This window comes from Lolium perenne, chromosome 6 (genome assembly GCF_019359855.2).
Source record: "Lolium perenne isolate Kyuss_39 chromosome 6, Kyuss_2.0, whole genome shotgun sequence".
Classification (NCBI taxonomy): domain Eukaryota; kingdom Viridiplantae; phylum Streptophyta; class Magnoliopsida; order Poales; family Poaceae; genus Lolium; species Lolium perenne.
In genome coordinates, this window is record NC_067249.2 from 111,793,363 (window position 1) to 111,813,381 (window position 20,019).

General features: G+C 45.2%; 2 long non-coding RNA genes across 4 annotated transcripts; both read left to right on the top strand.

The window, feature by feature from the left end:
- The first annotated feature begins 2,077 nt into the window (after positions 1–2,077).
- Positions 2,078–7,008, top strand: LOC127326468 (uncharacterized). The gene is made up of 4 exons (XR_007867871.2): positions 2,078–2,714; positions 2,810–3,159; positions 3,978–4,056; positions 5,491–7,008. It is a non-coding gene; the product is annotated as an uncharacterized lncRNA (long non-coding RNA).
- A 2,549-nt stretch (positions 7,009–9,557) lies between these two features.
- LOC139832772 (uncharacterized) lies at positions 9,558–16,213 on the top strand. Of its 3 annotated transcripts, none has more exons than XR_011747186.1 (5): positions 9,558–10,056; positions 10,152–10,501; positions 11,320–11,398; positions 12,832–13,347; positions 15,524–16,213. It is a non-coding gene; the product is annotated as an uncharacterized lncRNA (long non-coding RNA). The 3 variants fall into 3 exon arrangements; XR_011747187.1 differs by lacking the exon at positions 15,524–16,213 and adding an exon at positions 14,390–14,726; XR_011747185.1 differs by lacking the exon at positions 12,832–13,347 and having other exon boundaries at positions 9,573–10,056; positions 15,524–16,210.
- The last annotated feature ends 3,806 nt before the right edge of the window (positions 16,214–20,019 follow it).

Here is a 20,019-nt window from a genome sequence, read left to right on the forward strand (position 1 = left end):
CACGCCCGGCCACGTCGTCGCCCAGACGCCTCCGTTGACCCTTGCCCTGGCTTCCAGCGCCAAACGCTTCACGACGCCACGGTGAGCCGCCCAGACACTGCCATTGGTCCGCGGGAACGCCGTGCGACACGCCCACGCCGACGATGTCCGCCGCGGTACTGCAGGCTCTCGTCATGCGCCCGTCCTCTCCTCTGCATCGTTTTCAACGCCGTCAAGCGCTGCGTCATCACCAGTGCGTCGCCAACCCCGCAGCGTCATCACCAGGCCACCAGCTCCGCTGTAGCCTCGTCGGCGACGGTGACTTCATCACGGCCCCGCAGCACTGCCTCGCCACTATAAAAGGAGTGCTCCTCGCTCCAATTCCACCACACCATTCGCTTCCCCTCTTCCTTCTGAGACGCTGTAACAGCCCAACTTTTGTAACATTGTTTGAGCATAGTTTAGTGGTGTGAAAATCAGGGCCAACAAAAATTGTTTGTGTTAACCTCTTGCCATAGTGTTTATTGCATGCATGTCTTGTCTATTAGTGTTAAGAAAACCTATTTGTGCTGATTGTTGAACAAGATTGTGAACCAACACAATCCTTGTGCCCTAGTGATCATGTCATTCAAAATACTACTATCTGTTTGACAAAAAGTTTAATCTCGGAATCTCCTTTTCTTTTCAAGTGATTTTACTTTTCTAAAATAAAAAGGGGTCAAGATTAATTTTGACACAAAGGTTTTCGAAAACTAGTTTTTTTTATTAACAAAAAAACTATAGTGATCTGCCAGTGGCATGATCCTAGTATCTTGCAAAACCTCATTTTACCAAAACTTTTACTAATTGAACTCAAACCATTTTGAAGAGCTATAAAAATAAGGAGATGTTCTTGTCTCCAATATTTTACGGAAAATTTTGCACACAGATTTGCTCTTTTATTTACAACCCTTCTATAACGCTACCAATACATGATCAGTTGTGAACACTTGTTCAACAATTTCTTCTTGAATTGTGTGATAGTTGTTTGTATGGACCTTGTTGATAGTATGTGTTGGTTTAACCTATGTATGGCTCTCCTTGACCTTGATTGAATCATTTGTGGTATCTTGATTTGTTGCAGTACTTGTTTGATCATGCTTGTTTGTGTGGCTGCCTAGCAAAATAACTTTAACACAATTACCTAGTGTCATGAAAACAAAGTGATTGATGCCATGATGATCTCTCTTACACCTTAAACCCAATTCCTTTCTTATCTTTGATAAACATTTCTTTAAAAAAATCATGATCTTCTCTGGGTTTTCTAAAACTATTTCCAAAATAGTTACCAAATATTATTTTCAAAAGAAAATATGGATGGTCATGAATATCATCACATGCAATAAAATAAAATGAAGTACTGACCTAGGGTCAACACAAGTAGCATTGTGCAGCCACTACAAAATCCTAACCCCGACACCACTCTGAAAATCATCTAAAGTCGGAAGCTGTCGAAAACTACTACAGGGAGCGATCTCTGGATATCACAAAATGCTCCACTTTCTACATCTGTTTTTCCCTCATTTCTCCACCAATTTTTTTTTATCTGTAAAATTCATTGTGATCCTGGTTGTGTCCTTAACAGCTGGGAAGAAGAATAAATTCTTTCAGAGCAACCTATCGGGCTGGATAAAAATAAGGAGAAATCGAAGGGATCAAGTGCAATGATCAGGTCGACCCTGCCGCGTTTTTCTTCTTCCCTCCCTTTCCCGTCGCCCAGGCCGAGCCAACGGCCAGGTGCGCATCGCCTTTGACCCATTGCTCCGTCTAGACCAACTCCACCACTCCCCAGCCACACTTGCCGGCCCGTGCTCTGAAGCCGCTGATCTAGCTAGCTCTCACTCTCATGGATGGATGTAGAAGAAGAATCAAGGAGACAGTACCGCCCAGTACCGCACATACAGCTTCTTATTTTCTTCAGCTCAACTGGAAAACTCACTCGCACAATCACGAGCAGTACATGGGGTTTTATACCCAGGCTCAGCTCACACATAGGTATACACGCACGCACGCACCTCAGCTGCTCTGCCGCTGCGATCTGCATGCTCCGGCCGGCGCGCCCGCACGACACGCACGTACGCGTACAACGCGGCCTAGCCCCAACAGCTCCAAACGGCCCGTACTGCACGCTACGTGCAAAAACTCCCGAGCACAGACTCACGCACACACACACATGTACACGATCACCACGACCACGTCCCAGGAACCAGGATGCGCGCACGAACCCGAGCTCTAGCGACCACCCTTGGACGCGAGCATCCTCACACACGCGTGCCACCCTCCCCTCTGCTGACGCAAGCCTAGCAACGTCATCCTCCGCGCCTCCAGTGACCTCAGCCGTGACGATACCTTCCGTCGAACACCCTCTGTGCAGTGGCCCCGCGCTCTCTCCCGACCGCTTTCCCGCGCAGCGCCTCGCCCCGAAAACCTTAACCCGCGCGGAGACGCTCCCCCACCGCCCTGCTGCCCAATGGTGAGCCTGTACGCCGGTGCACTGTCGCCCTGCACCGCGTCTACCGTACGCCCGCCCTGGGCTATAAAAGCTTCCCCACACACCTCACTTCGTCACACCTTTCCACCCCATCTCCATTCACCCCTACTAGCTCCCAGTAGCGCTGCGGCGCAGCCTCTGCCACTACCTCGCCGAGAGGAGCAAGTTCTGCTCGCGGTCACCGCGACGCGAGGTGACGAGCAAGGTCGAGCAAAACTCCGACGTCCCCAGCTCTCCCTCTCTTTGATTTTCTACTACCCTGACCACCCTAGTCCTAAACTTCCGCCTCTCTCTGCCCAGAACCGCTGGTAGCCGCCACCCTCGTCGTCGTAAGTACGAGAAGCTCGCCGGAGAAGAAGCCGTTCGTACTGCCGTCTAGAGGAGTAGCTGCTCGAGCTGGACGTCAAGCTGCGTTTCCCCGACCTACCACCACCTCGCTGACCCTCCGCGTCATCCACGACGGCTCGTACCGGCCGACGAGGAGCTTCCTTGCCGCCCTGCTCCTGCGCCCGTCGAGCATCGCCCTGCCAGAAACCCGGTCGTCCGCGCCGTCGACCGAGAGCACACCAGCACCAACGAGGCGGGCAAGTTCACTGCGCCGAGTATCCGCCTAACTTCCCCGTCGAGCTTCGGCAAACCTAGCCTCCCAGGTGAGCTCCCGAGGCATCGTCGTCGTTTTCAGCTAGCAGCAGAATCTGAAGTCATGCACGTCATCACCTGTTTACGCGGTTATTAAAGCGTTCTTTTTTTGTGTGTGGTCAAGCTAGCTGATCTCAGCCATTAGATCTATATCCATTGGTAGATTAATCCTTCAGTTTCTAAGTGTACAATGCTAGGTGGGGCCGTAGCCAGTTTTTTTTTAATCTTTATCCACCCCGCAGCCAGACACGCTGTTGAGCCAGCATGCCTCTGGCTTCTGTCATCCCAAGTGGATTCATTTTTAGGAGCACTTTTAATCTTTGTTCAAAAATAGAGAACTTCAATTTTGAATATTACAAAATCTACCGATCCAAATACAGTGAAACCAATGATAGCAGTTTCAAAATTTAAATACCTTTCAAATGCCACTGCTCTCATATCCGTGTGATTTTTCCTAAATTAAAAGGTTAAATATTGTGCTCTATGTGTGTTTCAAATTCGAAATATTGATATAAATTTGTAGGAAACTCCGTTTTCTACAAATTCAAAAATATAAGGCTTGTTTAAATGGTACCTATACTGTAGCCACACTTTTGCTTGTTGTATGGTCTCATAACATGGTTTTGTTTGTTATTTAGGATCTATATGCATAGGTGTGGTTATAAAATCTCTAACTTTACATATAACACTCTAATCCTGGAGAGGTCTTTTAAAGATAAAATAAACTCTCTGTATAGTACCTAGTGCAAGGTTTTAATATTTGATGTGATGTGGTGAAGTACTACTTTGTGACTGTGCTTGTTTGTGTACTTTTATTTCGCGGCGTTAGATTCGATCGCTGCCCGGTTTGAAGGAGAGGAAGGATTTGAAGAATTTGAAGAAGTCCAGGGACAAATAAGCCAACCAAGGCAAGCCATCTTTTGATCTTTTGCTATTTATCCTTCTTGTTGTGTTCATTGTTCCATTATATACTTGGTTCCTTGTATCATGTGTGATGTTTGGTCCTCTACTCTATGCATACTTATTCCCAAGTATGTTGAACCCCTTGTTGATGTTAGGCATGCTTACCTTAAGCATGTATGCCCCCTTGACCACTTATATTGTCACCTTCTTAGTGGTATAATGATTAACATCATGACCCTTGTTGAATCATCTTAGTTATGATGTCCCTATGCATGCTTATCCTAAGTATGTATGATCCCCTTGACACCTCAATTATCATATCCTTAGTGGTATGATGGCTAGCATCATGCCTTGATGTATCTTAGTTCATCCATAAAACTATAGGTTGGGAACCCCCTTGGAAAAATACCTTGTTGAAAAGAATTTTTGAAAACCTTGGGTGGGTTGGACTTACCCAAGCGTGTGTTTACGAAAGGAAAGGATCTTGGCAAAGATGGTTGGAAAGAAAGTCTTGTTTTCGAAAACTTTGGCGCCTAAGTATTCACCCGTGACAATTAACCCGCGCAACCACATCTACTCCAACGTGGGCACGGAGCTTAGCTTGACGTTTGTTCTTCTTAGCATGAGGCACCGCACAACTATACAAGGGTACGGTTACCCCCGAGTCCGGGTTGTCATGGTTGGGACAATAGTATAACGGGAGGCCTTCGGGGCTGACCCGTCCGGAAGACACTATGGGTCTCCTGGCTTGGCGGTGGAGCCACGCTCAAAGGGAGGTGAGCTGCCACGGTGCCGGGGAGGTACATACTCCATAGGGTAGGACCTCTTGCTAAGTCGAATGGGCGAAAGGCTATGTTCGGGTATCCGTCGTGGCATATGTTGTTATGCGGGGATGATGCCCACACGATAGGTATCCGGATAGAGGTGGGGAAAGTGTGCAAACTCTGCAGAGTAAAATCTATTCGAATAGCCGCGTCCGCGGTCATGGACGGTTGGAATGGCTGTTGCTTAGCCTGATGAGTTTTTGGTTTACAAAAATTGTTTGGAAAATGAAAGAAAGGAACTTGTTTTCGGAGTACCGGAAGGGTATGGGAATGGTTTGGTTGACCAGGAGATGGTCGGAAAGGAAACAAATTGGGTTACCCCCTCCCTAGTGTTTTATGTTGTAGAACTCTTTTGAAGTATCTTCTTCCACAAAGATATAGAGATGTCATAGAACCCCTTGAGTATCCCCTTCTTCTAAGATGTCGGGATGCTATATCCACAAGAGACACTACTTCTCTTCTACATGCTATTTCCACAAGAGAAATTATCTCTTCCCTCTTGTCATCTAGATTAGCACTTGTTATCTTGCACTCTTGCAAAGTACCTTCTTGATGGTTTGCGAGTACAATTCCAAATGTACTCACGGCTTTGTCCCTGGCTATTTACTTGGCCAGACTTGGAGGAATTCGACAAATGAAGAAGGAGTTGACGACGTCTATGCGAGCTAGGAACGTCTTCCCAGTCAGTTGCCTGTAGGGTTAAGGCAGATGACTTGGGCTCTGCGCTGCTGAAGTGATTCCGCGACTCTGATGATTAGATTAGGCCCTTCGAGGCTATTATGTAAAGGTTGGTCATTTGACCTTATTGTAATTTTCCTATTCCGCTTTGTAATGGATGGTGTAATTTGATATCAGTTCGGTTATGTGTTCACGGCGCACTGATCATGGGATCGTGAACTGTATACATAACAGGGTATGTCGGACAGCTAGTCCGGGGTCCCCACAGAGCTGGTATCAGAGCCATCCTGACTGTAGGAGACCTTAGTTAGCATGGACGTTAGCTAGGAAACAAGTACTTGGGGAAAAACTATTTACGAAATAAATTATTTCTTTAGTCGGAAGCATAGCTTGTACTCCTCTTATTCCGTCAAAACTTCTAAATTCTTATCTCTCCGCTTTATAACAATGTTTGAAATTCTTACTCTATTGTCTCATCCACTTCAAACCTTCATATTGGACGATGTCCCCAACTCAGACCGGAGACTCGAACTCAAACATGGATCAATCCCTCAGGAAGACTCATGTATCTCTAACAGCAGCTATTGAAGGTTGGATGCCGACGTAGCCGTGCGCTTCTAGGGATGATAACATCATGTCTTCGGTTGTCACCAAAGTCTGTCAGGGAGCTGACCTTGTTCCTCTTTGGACTCGCACTTTTGCAGTCGTCAAGGATCAAGCCCTCAATTCTTGACTAGTAATTTTTAGGCCAGCCACGAGAAGATCTCGACTTCGGGAGTACCTCAACAGCTACCCCTTCGAAGAACTCACGTCCCCGCGGGAGGTTGAACAAGAAGACTAAATAGTTTTAGCCTCCACTCCAACATCGACGACTCAACACCAGGCCTGCTTCACCACCAACTTCTTCGAGAGTCCTTGTTGAAGACGATGTCAGCAAGATGAAGACGTTCAGCATATGTGACCAACCCCAAACCTATAGGATGGATAGGACGAACTCAATCGCTTTGATTGAGCTACCCACGCGCCTTAGGCATCCCTAGGTACTTAGAGTACCATGTCTGGTTTGATGATTGCTTGTAGTTCCCTAAGTGTGTTGCCTTGAGTCTTTTTATTTGTTTGTTGTGTGTATGATTGTCTTGGTCTCTAGGTCTGAAAACACCCTTAGTGTGATAACCCAGCATAGGAAGCCTCCCTAAGATGTTCTCACCCTCATCTACCTCGCCGTTAAGATGCTAACTGCTAGTTACTGGATAAGTTAAGGAAAGGCTCTAACTCTAACCCTGTTAACAATTGATTTTCAACCGTCGAAAAAGCTAACCCAGACCCCGATCTACACTGACTACTTCCAAGATCAGCTGAAGCATCTCTACTACGCCAAGAAAGCAGAAGACGTACCTTCAAGAGTGACTGCACCTCTGGGAGCTTGGTCTAACCTTGGAGCATAATCGCGCTAACCTCGAGGATATCTTCTTGAAACCACCCTCTAACACACCACCTTACAAGCTGAGTGAGCTATAGCATCGAAGCCAAGTTACCCTATATGATCCATTTGGTCCTCACTCAAGTGAAGCTTTTGAAGATGATTCAAGACTTAATATTGGGTGTAGTTTACCCAACCACTTCTTAACTAGTATAAGTCAACACCGACCCTCAAGCTGAAGATTGTCCCAACGACCCTTGTTTCTGCTTCCTATGAATACCAACCAGGCGTTTCATCAACTTACTAACTTACCACACGTCCTATGGTTTAGTAAACACCGAGAATGCCTCTTTAAGATGTGGACTGCACGCCGCCCCCTGAAGAATTTTCGATTCAAGACGAGAGATTGATGACTTCTTCGAAAGCACCCGACAAGACCCGTGGCAGAAGCTTCGAGTTTTCCAGAACCCCTGATGAACAATCTTAAGGGTGGAAGACTTCCTCTTCCACTAAAATTTAAGCTAGCTCTAAAAACTTTTGACCCCTCTAGAATCGTTAGGAAGCTGCAGATCTAACACCCTCATTGGGTAGTCAACCTCTCACAAAGCTTTTGGCGGAAATCCATCGTGTCTCCAAGAAGCTGAAGCTATGACCCTTTGACAACAACACGTCTACGGGAAGATGGAGTCTAACTTAAGTCAACATATAAAACCTCCCTAGTCCTAGCTTACTAATCTCGGGACGAGATTATTTTAAGGGAGGAAGGTCTGTAACAGCCCAACTTTTGTAACATTGTTTGAGCATAGTTTAGTGGTGTGAAAATCAGGGCCAACAAAAATTGTTTGTGTTAACCTCTTGCCATAGTGTTTATTGCATGCATGTCTTGTCTATTAGTGTTAAGCAAACCTATTTGTGCTGATTGTTGAACAAGATTGTGAACCAACACAATCCTTGTGCCCTAGTGATCATGTCATTCAAAATACTACTATCTGTTTGACAAAAAGTTTAATCTCGGAATCTCCTTTTCTTTTCAAGTGATTTTACTTTTCTAAAATAAAAAGGGGTCAAGATTAATTTTGACACAAAGGTTTTCGAAAACTAGTTTTTTTTATTAACAAAAAAACTATAGTGATCTGCCAGTGGCATGATCCTAGTATCTTGCAAAACCTCATTTTACCAAAACTTTTACTAATTGAACTCAAACCATTTTGAAGAGCTATAAAAATAAGGAGATGTTCTTGTCTCCAATATTTTACGGAAAATTTTGCACACAGATTTGCTCTTTTATTTACAACCCTTCTATAACGCTACCAATACATGATCAGTTGTGAACACTTGTTCAACAATTTCTTCTTGAATTGTGTGATAGTTGTTTGTATGGACCTTGTTGATAGTATGTGTTGGTTTAACCTATGTATGGCTCTCCTTGACCTTGATTGAATCATTTGTGGTATCTTGATTTGTTGCAGTACTTGTTTGATCATGCTTGTTTGTGTGGCTGCCTAGCAAAATAACTTTAACACAATTACCTAGTGTCATGAAAACAAAGTGATTGATGCCATGATGATCTCTCTTACACCTTAAACCCAATTCCTTTCTTATCTTTGATAAACATTTCTTTAAAAAAATCATGATCTTCTCTGGGTTTTCTAAAACTATTTCCAAAATAGTTACCAAATATTATTTTCAAAAGAAAATATGGATGGTCATGAATATCATCACATGCAATAAAATAAAATGAAGTACTGACCTAGGGTCAACACAAGTAGCATTGTGCAGCCACTACAAAATCCTAACCCCGACACCACTCTGAAAATCATCTAAAGTCGGAAGCTGTCGAAAACTACTACAGGGAGCGATCTCTGGATATCACAAAATGCTCCACTTTCTACATCTGTTTTTCCCTCATTTCTCCACCAATTTTTTTTTATCTGTAAAATTCATTGTGATCCTGGTTGTGTCCTTAACAGCTGGGAAGAAGAATAAATTCTTTCAGAGCAACCTATCGGGCTGGATAAAAATAAGGAGAAATCGAAGGGATCAAGTGCAATGATCAGGTCGACCCTGCCGCGTTTTTCTTCTTCCCTCCCTTTCCCGTCGCCCAGGCCGAGCCAACGGCCAGGTGCGCATCGCCTTTGACCCATTGCTCCGTCTAGACCAACTCCACCACTCCCCAGCCACACTTGCCGGCCCGTGCTCTGAAGCCGCTGATCTAGCTAGCTCTCACTCTCATGGATGGATGTAGAAGAAGAATCAAGGAGACAGTACCGCCCAGTACCGCACATACAGCTTCTTATTTTCTTCAGCTCAACTGGAAAACTCACTCGCACAATCACGAGCAGTACATGGGGTTTTATACCCAGGCTCAGCTCACACATAGGTATACACGCACGCACGCACCTCAGCTGCTCTGCCGCTGCGATCTGCATGCTCCGGCCGGCGCGCCCGCACGACACGCACGTACGCGTCTGCAACGCGGCCTAGCCCCAACAGCTCCAAACGGCCCGTACTGCACGCTACGTGCAAAAACTCCCGAGCACAGACTCACGCACACACACACATGTACACGATCACCACGACCACGTCCCAGGAACCAGGATGCGCGCACGAACCCGAGCTCTAGCGACCACCCTTGGACGCGAGCATCCTCACACACGCGTGCCACCCTCCCCTCTGCTGACGCAAGCCTAGCAACGTCATCCTCCGCGCCTCCAGTGACCTCAGCCGTGACGATACCTTCCGTCGAACACCCTCTGTGCAGTGGCCCCGCGCTCTCTCCCGACCGCTTTCCCGCGCAGCGCCTCGCCCCGAAAACCTTAACCCGCGCGGAGACGCTCCCCCACCGCCCTGCTGCCCAATGGTGAGCCTGTACGCCGGTGCACTGTCGCCCTGCACCGCGTCTACCGTACGCCCGCCCTGGGCTATAAAAGCTTCCCCACACACCTCACTTCGTCACACCTTTCCACCCCATCTCCATTCACCCCTACTAGCTCCCAGTAGCGCTGCGGCGCAGCCTCTGCCACTACCTCGCCGAGAGGAGCAAGTTCTGCTCGCGGTCACCGCGACGCGAGGTGACGAGCAAGGTCGAGCAAAACTCCGACGTCCCCAGCTCTCCCTCTCTTTGATTTTCTACTACCCTGACCACCCTAGTCCTAAACTTCCGCCTCTCTCTGCCCAGAACCGCTGGTAGCCGCCACCCTCGTCGTCGTAAGTACGAGAAGCTCGCCGGAGAAGAAGCCGTTCGTACTGCCGTCTAGAGGAGTAGCTGCTCGAGCTGGACGTCAAGCTGCGTTTCCCCGACCTACCACCACCTCGCTGACCCTCCGCGTCATCCACGACGGCTCGTACCGGCCGACGAGGAGCTTCCTTGCCGCCCTGCTCCTGCGCCCGTCGAGCATCGCCCTGCCAGAAACCCGGTCGTCCGCGCCGTCGACCGAGAGCACACCAGCACCAACGACGCGGGCAAGTTCACTGCGCCGAGTATCCGCCTAACTTCCCCGTCGAGCTTCGGCAAACCTAGCCTCCCAGGTGAGCTCCCGAGGCATCGTCGTCGTTTTCAGCTAGCAGCAGAATCTGAAGTCATGCACGTCATCACCTGTTTACGCGGTTATTAAAGCGTTCTTTTTTTGTGTGTGGTCAAGCTAGCTGATCTCAGCCATTAGATCTATATCCATTGGTAGATTAATCCTTCAGTTTCTAAGTGTACAATGCTAGGTGGGGCCGTAGCCAGTTTTTTTTTAATCTTTATCCACCCCGCAGCCAGACACGCTGTTGAGCCAGCATGCCTCTGGCTTCTGTCATCCCAAGTGGATTCATTTTTAGGAGCACTTTTAATCTTTGTTCAAAAATAGAGAACTTCAATTTTGAATATTACAAAATCTACCGATCCAAATACAGTGAAACCAATGATAGCAGTTTCAAAATTTAAATACCTTTCAAATGCCACTGCTCTCATATCCGTGTGATTTTTCCTAAATTAAAAGGTTAAATATTGTGCTCTATGTGTGTTTCAAATTCGAAATATTGATATAAATTTGTAGGAAACTCCGTTTTCTACAAATTCAAAAATATAAGGCTTGTTTAAATGGTACCTATACTGTAGCCACACTTTTGCTTGTTGTATGGTCTCATAACATGGTTTTGTTTGTTATTTAGGATCTATATGCATAGGTGTGGTTATAAAATCTCTAACTTTACATATAACACTCTAATCCTGGAGAGGTCTTTTAAAGATAAAATAAACTCTCTGTATAGTACCTAGTGCAAGGTTTTAATATTTGATGTGATGTGGTGAAGTACTACTTTGTGACTGTGCTTGTTTGTGTACTTTTATTTCGCGGCGTTAGATTCGATCGCTGCCCGGTTTGAAGGAGAGGAAGGATTTGAAGAATTTGAAGAAGTCCAGGGACAAATAAGCCAACCAAGGCAAGCCATCTTTTGATCTTTTGCTATTTATCCTTCTTGTTGTGTTCATTGTTCCATTATATACTTGGTTCCTTGTATCATGTGTGATGTTTGGTCCTCTACTCTATGCATACTTATTCCCAAGTATGTTGAACCCCTTGTTGATGTTAGGCATGCTTACCTTAAGCATGTATGCCCCCTTGACCACTTATATTGTCACCTTCTTAGTGGTATAATGATTAACATCATGACCCTTGTTGAATCATCTTAGTTATGATGTCCCTATGCATGCTTATCCTAAGTATGTATGATCCCCTTGACACCTCAATTATCATATCCTTAGTGGTATGATGGCTAGCATCATGCCTTGATGTATCTTAGTTCATCCATAAAACTATAGGTTGGGAACCCCCTTGGAAAAATACCTTGTTGAAAAGAATTTTTGAAAACCTTGGGTGGGTTGGACTTACCCAAGCGTGTGTTTACGAAAGGAAAGGATCTTGGCAAAGATGGTTGGAAAGAAAGTCTTGTTTTCGAAAACTTTGGCGCCTAAGTATTCACCCGTGACAATTAACCCGCGCAACCACATCTACTCCAACGTGGGCACGGAGCTTAGCTTGACGTTTGTTCTTCTTAGCATGAGGCACCGCACAACTATACAAGGGTACGGTTACCCCCGAGTCCGGGTTGTCATGGTTGGGACAATAGTATAACGGGAGGCCTTCGGGCTGACCCGTCCGGAAGACACTATGGGTCTCCTGGCTTGGCGGTGGAGCCACGCTCAAAGGGAGGTGAGCTGCCACGGTGCCGGGGAGGTACATACTCCATAGGGTAGGACCTCTTGCTAAGTCGAATGGGCGAAAGGCTATGTTCGGGTATCCGTCGTGGCATATGTTGTTATGCGGGGATGATGCCCACACGATAGGTATCCGGATAGAGGTGGGGAAAGTGTGCAAACTCTGCAGAGTAAAATCTATTCGAATAGCCGCGTCCGCGGTCATGGACGGTTGGAATGGCTGTTGCTTAGCCTGATGAGTTTTTGGTTTACAAAAATTGTTTGGAAAATGAAAGAAAGGAACTTGTTTTCGGAGTACCGGAAGGGTATGGGAATGGTTTGGTTGACCAGGAGATGGTCGGAAAGGAAACAAATTGGGTTACCCCCTCCCTAGTGTTTTATGTTGTAGAACTCTTTTGAAGTATCTTCTTCCACAAAGATATAGAGATGTCATAGAACCCCTTGAGTATCCCCTTCTTCTAAGATGTCGGGATGCTATATCCACAAGAGACACTACTTCTCTTCTACATGCTATTTCCACAAGAGAAATTATCTCTTCCCTCTTGTCATCTAGATTAGCACTTGTTATCTTGCACTCTTGCAAAGTACCTTCTTGATGGTTTGCGAGTACAATTCCAAATGTACTCACGGCTTTGTCCCTGGCTATTTACTTGGCCAGACTTGGAGGAATTCGACAAATGAAGAAGGAGTTGACGACGTCTATGCGAGCTAGGAACGTCTTCCCAGTCAGTTGCCTGTAGGGTTAAGGCAGATGACTTGGGCTCTGCGCTGCTGAAGTGATTCCGCGACTCTGATGATTAGATTAGGCCCTTCGAGGCTATTATGTAAAGGTTGGTCATTTGACCTTATTGTAATTTTCCTATTCCGCTTTGTAATGGATGGTGTAATTTGATATCAGTTCGGTTATGTGTTCACGGCGCACTGATCATGGGATCGTGAACTGTATACATAACAGGGTATGTCGGACAGCTAGTCCGGGGTCCCCACAGACGCCCAGCCACCTAGCCCCTCCACATTACCCCGTAGCGCCGCCCAATTGCAAGATCAACGCCGCCGCCAGTACACGGAGCCCGTCGGCGAAGGAGGCCACCCCTGGAGACGAGACTGCTACAGGCTGCTTCCTCTACCTCGACAACGTCTTCTCCGCGCCTCGCCGACCCTCGCCGCGCCGCTGGTGAGCCGCCGACCCCCTACTGCCACCGCCAGTGCTCGCCCTTCTCGCCGGAGACGACGACGTCTGTCGTTCGTCCGATCCCTCTCTGATCCAACGGCTCACCATCCACATACCGTTTCGGTGTTTTAAACACCCTGACGTGTGGTCCCCACACTGTCAGGCGGCCCGTTGCGTGGACGCGCTACTGGGCCGGCCCACCTTCCTCTTCCCCTGTGCAGCCCATTTAGTTTCCCGCCTAAGCCCATCGTTTGAATTTGAAATTTTCGAATTTGGTTAATTATTCTCACATGCTGTTTTCAAAATTAAATAGGGGAAAATCTACCAAACCAAATTTGACAAATTTTATATATTTGGAAACCTTGTCAAATTATCTACAAAACTACACTGGCCCCAACTCTAGTTTTGTTATAGAATAAATGTGATAAAAATAACAAAACAGGGACTTTTCCCTATTCAAATAATTCTCAAAAATCAACCAAAATAGATTTTAAGTTATTTCCAACTCCAATAGCTCACTTGTGTCTTACACTAATTGTTTATGCAATAAAATGGTGTGGTCACTTTGCATGATCATGCCCTAGTTTAATTAAAGGATCATTTGACTAGTTAACTAGTTGATATTGTCCAAAACTATTCAAAGTAAATATTGTGGAGTCTTACACTTCATTTAAACTTGTCTCACATGAATTCATGGGATGCTTGGACACCTGGTCCCAAACTCTCTTATATGAATTACTTGAGATTTAAATCAAATGTAGTGTATTTAAATAGTATGAGATGATCCACCTCATTTAAATTATTTTCCCAAGTAATACTTATGAAGAGGTTGACCTTGGTCAACCTAGGTCATATAATATTATTTGAGGAGATTAAATCTTAACAAGTTTCAATGAGAGAAAATCATTTTTCTTAAGAATACACCAAAGCCAACTTATATAATAAGCATGTTGTGATGTTAGCTTAGATTGTGTGACCCATGAGGTGTGCATTAGCCTAGTTAATTAAGCTTGTGTGGTGATTGTACTTCGTATTCATATTTTAGACGCTAGTACGGAAGAGTATCAAGAGGAGGAGGAGGCTTACTCCCAAGGAGAAGAAGACCAATTTGATCACTACCACCACCAAGGCAAGCTAATACACTTGCTAAGTGCAAAGCTCTCAAGAGCAATGCATCACCCCTTTTTACCTTATGCTTAGTGGTCCTATCCCAAGTTTTACTATACAAGATTTACCGCTTTATTTTCAAAGTACTTTTGATTCATGATTCACTTGGTCTAGAGTAGCATATGAGCACCAAGCTTAAAGCTAGAACAAGCAATGCTAAGTTAACACCCCTCATGATTAGTGCTATTGCTAACAAATAAAACTTGACTACTCTAGATGGGAACTTGGTGAAGTGAAGTTGTTTTTGAATGATTTTTGAAAGGTGATATGACCAAGAGAAGATGGTGATTTTTGATTAAAACTGATATTGGTTTGGATGCGATACCTTTCCAATTTACAAGTACCCCCACAATACCTGATTATGGGTAGGGCTTAGCTGGAAGTTTGTGTGTCTTAGTATGGGTTCCCTCTGAACAAGCATCATAGGGGTTACGCCGAGGCTGCCTCCGTTGTTGAGAAATGATGTGAATTGAGGTGAATTGTATGGCCAAGCCCTGTGCAGTTCCCAGGCTGACGGTTTGTCTTCACTGGGAGGCCAAGCTCATGGGGAGAGGTGCCTATACTAGGATATATAAGTGAAAGGTTAAGGTTGATGATCCGCGTACTGAGTTACGATGATTCAGGATTATTCCCGACGGATGTAATCAAATGTTGTGGCACAAGTGTGCAACCTCTGCAGAGTGTAAACCTATTCGAATAGCCGTGTCCACGGTTACGGACGGTTGGAAAGGCCATACAGTTTTCGGTATCAAAATATCTTGAAAAGGTTGAACGGTGAAGGGTGATTTGACTTGAATCACAACAGAGTTGTGGGAATGACACTAAGGTTCCCACTTGAGTTAGTTAGCAAAGTTTGGGTCTTTTACTAAACTGCTTATGAACTGAAATTGGCTTTATGCAAATTAAACTAGAGCTTAGCACCCTTACTAGAACTGAATAGCACTTACAATAGTATTAGTTTCCCAGTACTCAACGTACTCACGGCTTTGTCCCTGGCTATTCAAATGGCCAGAGTATGAAGACGAGCAGAACTATCAAGGTGAAGACCAGCAGGATGCCTACGACAACTAGGAGTCTTCCGACGTCAAGCGTTGGCCTGTGGACTAGAGAGTCCTTATATCTTACGCTTGCGCTATGAACTTGTGTTTGTTCGTTGATCAATAGATCAACTATTCATGTAATATGGATGATGTGATTCCAATTGTAAGACCTTATGGTTTGTAATAAATGATGACTGTGATACTTAACTATTATGCCTCGCAACAACAATATTCCTGGGATTGCGATGTATGACATAATAGGCATCCGGACTTAAAAATCCGGGTGTTTACACACGCCGTCACCGCTGTAATAATTTGGGTTTGATCTTGATTGTTTGATAGGGGAAACTCTCCCGGTGTTGATTTCTACTAGTTATTGATGCTATTGAGTGAAACCGTTGAACCAAGGTTTATGTTCAGATTGTTATTCATCATCATATCACCTCTGATCATGTTCCATATGATGTCCCATGAGTAGTTCGTTTAGTTCTTGAGGACATGGGTGAAGTCTAAATGTTAGTAGTGAAGTATGGTTGAGTAATATTCAATGTTATGATATTTAAGTTGTGGTGTTATTCTTCTAGTGGTGTCTGATGTCTACGTTCCCACTCCTTTCCTGTAGACAGTGTTGGGCCTCCAAGAGCAGAGGTTTGTAGAACAGCAGCAAGTTTTCCCTTAAGTGGATCACCCAAGGTTTATCGAACTCAGGGAGGAAGAGGTCAAAGATATCCCTCTCATGCAACCCTGCAACCACAAAGCAAGAAGTCTCTTGTGTCCCCAACACACCTAATAGGTGCACTAGTTCGGCGAAGAGATAGTGAAATACAGGTGGTATGAATATATATGAGCAGTAGCAACGGTGCCAGAAAATAGCTTGCTGGCGTGTAGTAAACAAGCAGTAGTAACGCAGCAGTATTTAGGAACAAGGCCTAGGGATTACACTTTCACTAGTGGACACTCTCAACATTGATCACATAACATAATAGATAAATGCATACTCTACACTCTTGTTGGATGATGAACACATTGCGTAGGATTACACGAACCCTCAATGCCGGAGTTAACAAGCTCCACAATAATGCTCATGTTTAAGTAACCTTATAGTGTAAGATAGATCAACAGACTAAACCAAGTACTAACATAGCATGCACACTGTCACCTTCATGCATATGTAGGAGGAATAGATCACATCAATATTATCATAGCAATAGTTAACTTCGCAATCTACAAGAGATCATGATCATAGCATAAACCAAGTACTAACACGGTGCACACACTGTCACCTTTACACACGTGCAGGAGGAATAGAACTACTTTAATAACTTTGCTAGAGTAGCACATAGATAGTAGTGATACAAACTCATATGAATCTCAATCATGTAAAGCAGCTCATGAGATTATTGTATTGAGGTACATGGGAGAGAGATGAACCACATAGCTACCGGTACAGCCCCGAGCCTCGATGGAGAACTACTCCCTCCTCATGGGAGCAGCAGCGGTGATGAAGATGGCGGTGGAGATGGCAGCAGTGTCGATGGAGAAGCCTTCCGGGGGCACTTCCCCGCTCCGGCAGCGTGCCGGAACAGAGATCCTGCGGTGACCCAGCATACCACTGCATGTTGTAGTATACAAGTCGTTGATATGATCTTTGTGAAGGGGCTTCCTCACAAATTGCCATATCCCTCAGAGTGGTACAACAGAAACATTGCAGGTCATAACACTCCATACTTTATTACAAACATTGTCTTAACAAGTTGGTATTCTCACAGGTCCTATGAGAACTCCCTAAGATACTACTTAAGTACGATTACAACTCATAACAAATATAAAGAGCTCAACAACTTATTTAGGTAAGTTCTACGCTGCTCGGCTCTATGATACTAGGGTATGTCACTACTCCTCCACCTCCGAGTCATCTGGTCCGTAGACTATTCCATAGTCCACGCCTTCCACTCCGCCGGTAAGATCAGGTTCATCGTAGACCAACTCGTAGCTTCCTTCTGGTGCTCCATCGTTGATAGCCTCCACTTTGGGATCACAGTCTAGCAAGGGTGTCGAAAGAAAGTGAGTACAGAGGTACTCAGCAAGTTCTAAAAGAATAAAAGGTGTTTGATGCACTAGCTACGACCATTGATCAGGAAATCGCAGGTCAATGCATGTTTTGAAAACATTTCTTCAAAAGGTTGCTTTTATTATGAAAACTATGCCCGTCAGTCTTCACAGGTTGACCAGAACTTCGTGGAGTTCCTTTCCTGCCGCGTTCGCAGTTCCCTTCCCGGAACAAGGAGTGACAGCCACAATTTGATACACTCTGCAGAGGTGCGTTACTTTTCCCACAAGAGATCTCACCCTTTTTGCCATCCGCAGGGACTTGCCCCCGTTCACACTTCCTTTGGTGTGAGGCCAGGTATAAAGATCCAAGCCCACACCGCCTTCTCCACGACTGCAAACCCACCCTTTTGTCCACCCGTACACCTCCAGTAGACTTTCCCCCGATAATACGGCTTTACTCATGGTGTACTTTGGACAATCCTTCATAGATCGTAGATCCATCATCACTAATGGATGGGGATTTAAAAGGCTATCCCAACCTACGGCAGTGCCTCCAACACCCCGCCGGCTCTACCAATCCGTTGGCGTGCAGAAGGGAAAAGATACAGCTGGCTTTTCCAGAGCCATTATAGATCTCATGGTCAACGCGGTTTGTACGGCGCTAGAATCACTGGACGGCATTGGTGATTTAATCCTAGGGTGATATAACCCATTGCAATGGAACCTCCACCATATCAACACATACCATGGTTCCATTGCCAGCCACATAGTCATATTCCTAGTTGGAAAATAACATTTCATTTGCGATGCAGGAATGATAAGTATATAGCTTTGCATTAAAATAGTAGAAAATAATCAAGTTGACATGAGCAAGGGTGAACTTGCCTGTGGACTGCGAGATAGTGCAGTTCAATGCAGTTGATGGAACCTGGACCTCGGGTTCTGTAAGAAGCATCATTGTCCGGTAAGGACAATGTTATAAAAATCCAAATAATGCAATCATGGATGTATTATTTTATGTTGAATCCCTTTACCCCATTGAGTTATTACAATTTAGGGTTGCATTTAAGATTTATGTCTTTGACGGTAATTTACAATTGATTTAAAAGTATTAATCATTGTAATTCACACAAAGTACAACAATTCAAAGTAACATGATTTTACTTGGTATTTACCTTAGTCATTCCAAAATAATTTGAAATTATAGAGTTACCTCTATAGTTTTTGGAATAAAAGGGAATATAGTAGTTTTCTGGGAAAAACTCTCTTGTTCAAAAGAAATGACTTGGAATAATAGAATCTCCTTTTGAAATGTTTGAAAATAAGTTTTTGAACTTATTTGAGATTTTTCCTTGAATTTTAAATACAAGGAAATAATAATTGAAAATTCCAAGTGATTATTTAAATTCTGAAAATTCATAATTTTGAATCTGTTTCATAAATTCCATTTCATATTTTATTCTGGTTAAGATTTATTTTTCATTCATAAATCCAATTTTTATTGGATTTTTAGAGTTGTTTATGATTTATTAAAAATTTGGTAAAGTTTTGATCTTTTATTAATTATAAAAAGACCAAAATACCCCTTGGACTCATATTGGGCCCAGCCCAATAACCTAAACCCAGGGACGGCCCAAATAGGCTGGCCCCCTTTTGGGTTTGGTGGCGCCGAAGCGGCCCACCACTCTCACTCTCACTCGGCCCTCTTCTCACTCGTCTAACCCTAATCTCTGGCGATCCCGTGGCGATGGCATCGCCGCCATGACCGCCGCTCTGCTCCGGCCATCACCGGCCTCCTCCGCCGTAGCTACCTACCGATCTAGAACCGCCTCGAGCAGATCTATCGATCTGTCCGAGCCGTTTCTCTCCTCTCGTCCTCTCCTGGCGAATCGCCTCGATCTGGATCTCCTGGAGAATCGCCATGGGCGATCTGGTGGTCTCCGACGAGCTCTCGCCTTCGTCGTCGTCGTGTGTGCCTCCGAGACCGACCTGACGCGGGTGCTGCTCGCAGCGCCTGTGCCGTCGTCTCCATGCTGTGCTGCTGTGGTGGTGTTCGTTGGCGTAACGCCGGCGACTTCCCTGGCTTTTGCAGCTGCTATGGCCGCGCGGGCACTGCCTCGCCATGCCATAGCTTCTGCCTCCAGGCGTGGGTAAGGTCTTTTGCTCCTCCTCCTTCTCTTCTGTGCGCCTCCCCTTGTTACTGTGCTTCTTCCTCCTCATGCTATGTCACTCTTTGGTGATCTTGTGATCATCTAGAGTTATGCTACTGCTGCGCAATCTTACTGTGCTTCGGTTTACTGCAAGCTCATGGTCAGATTACCGATTCTTGATCTTGGCACATGTCGATTTGCTTGCTGTTCATGCTATGCTTACTTCTCTGCTACTCCTAGCTTTCTCTACACTTGCCATGCTATGC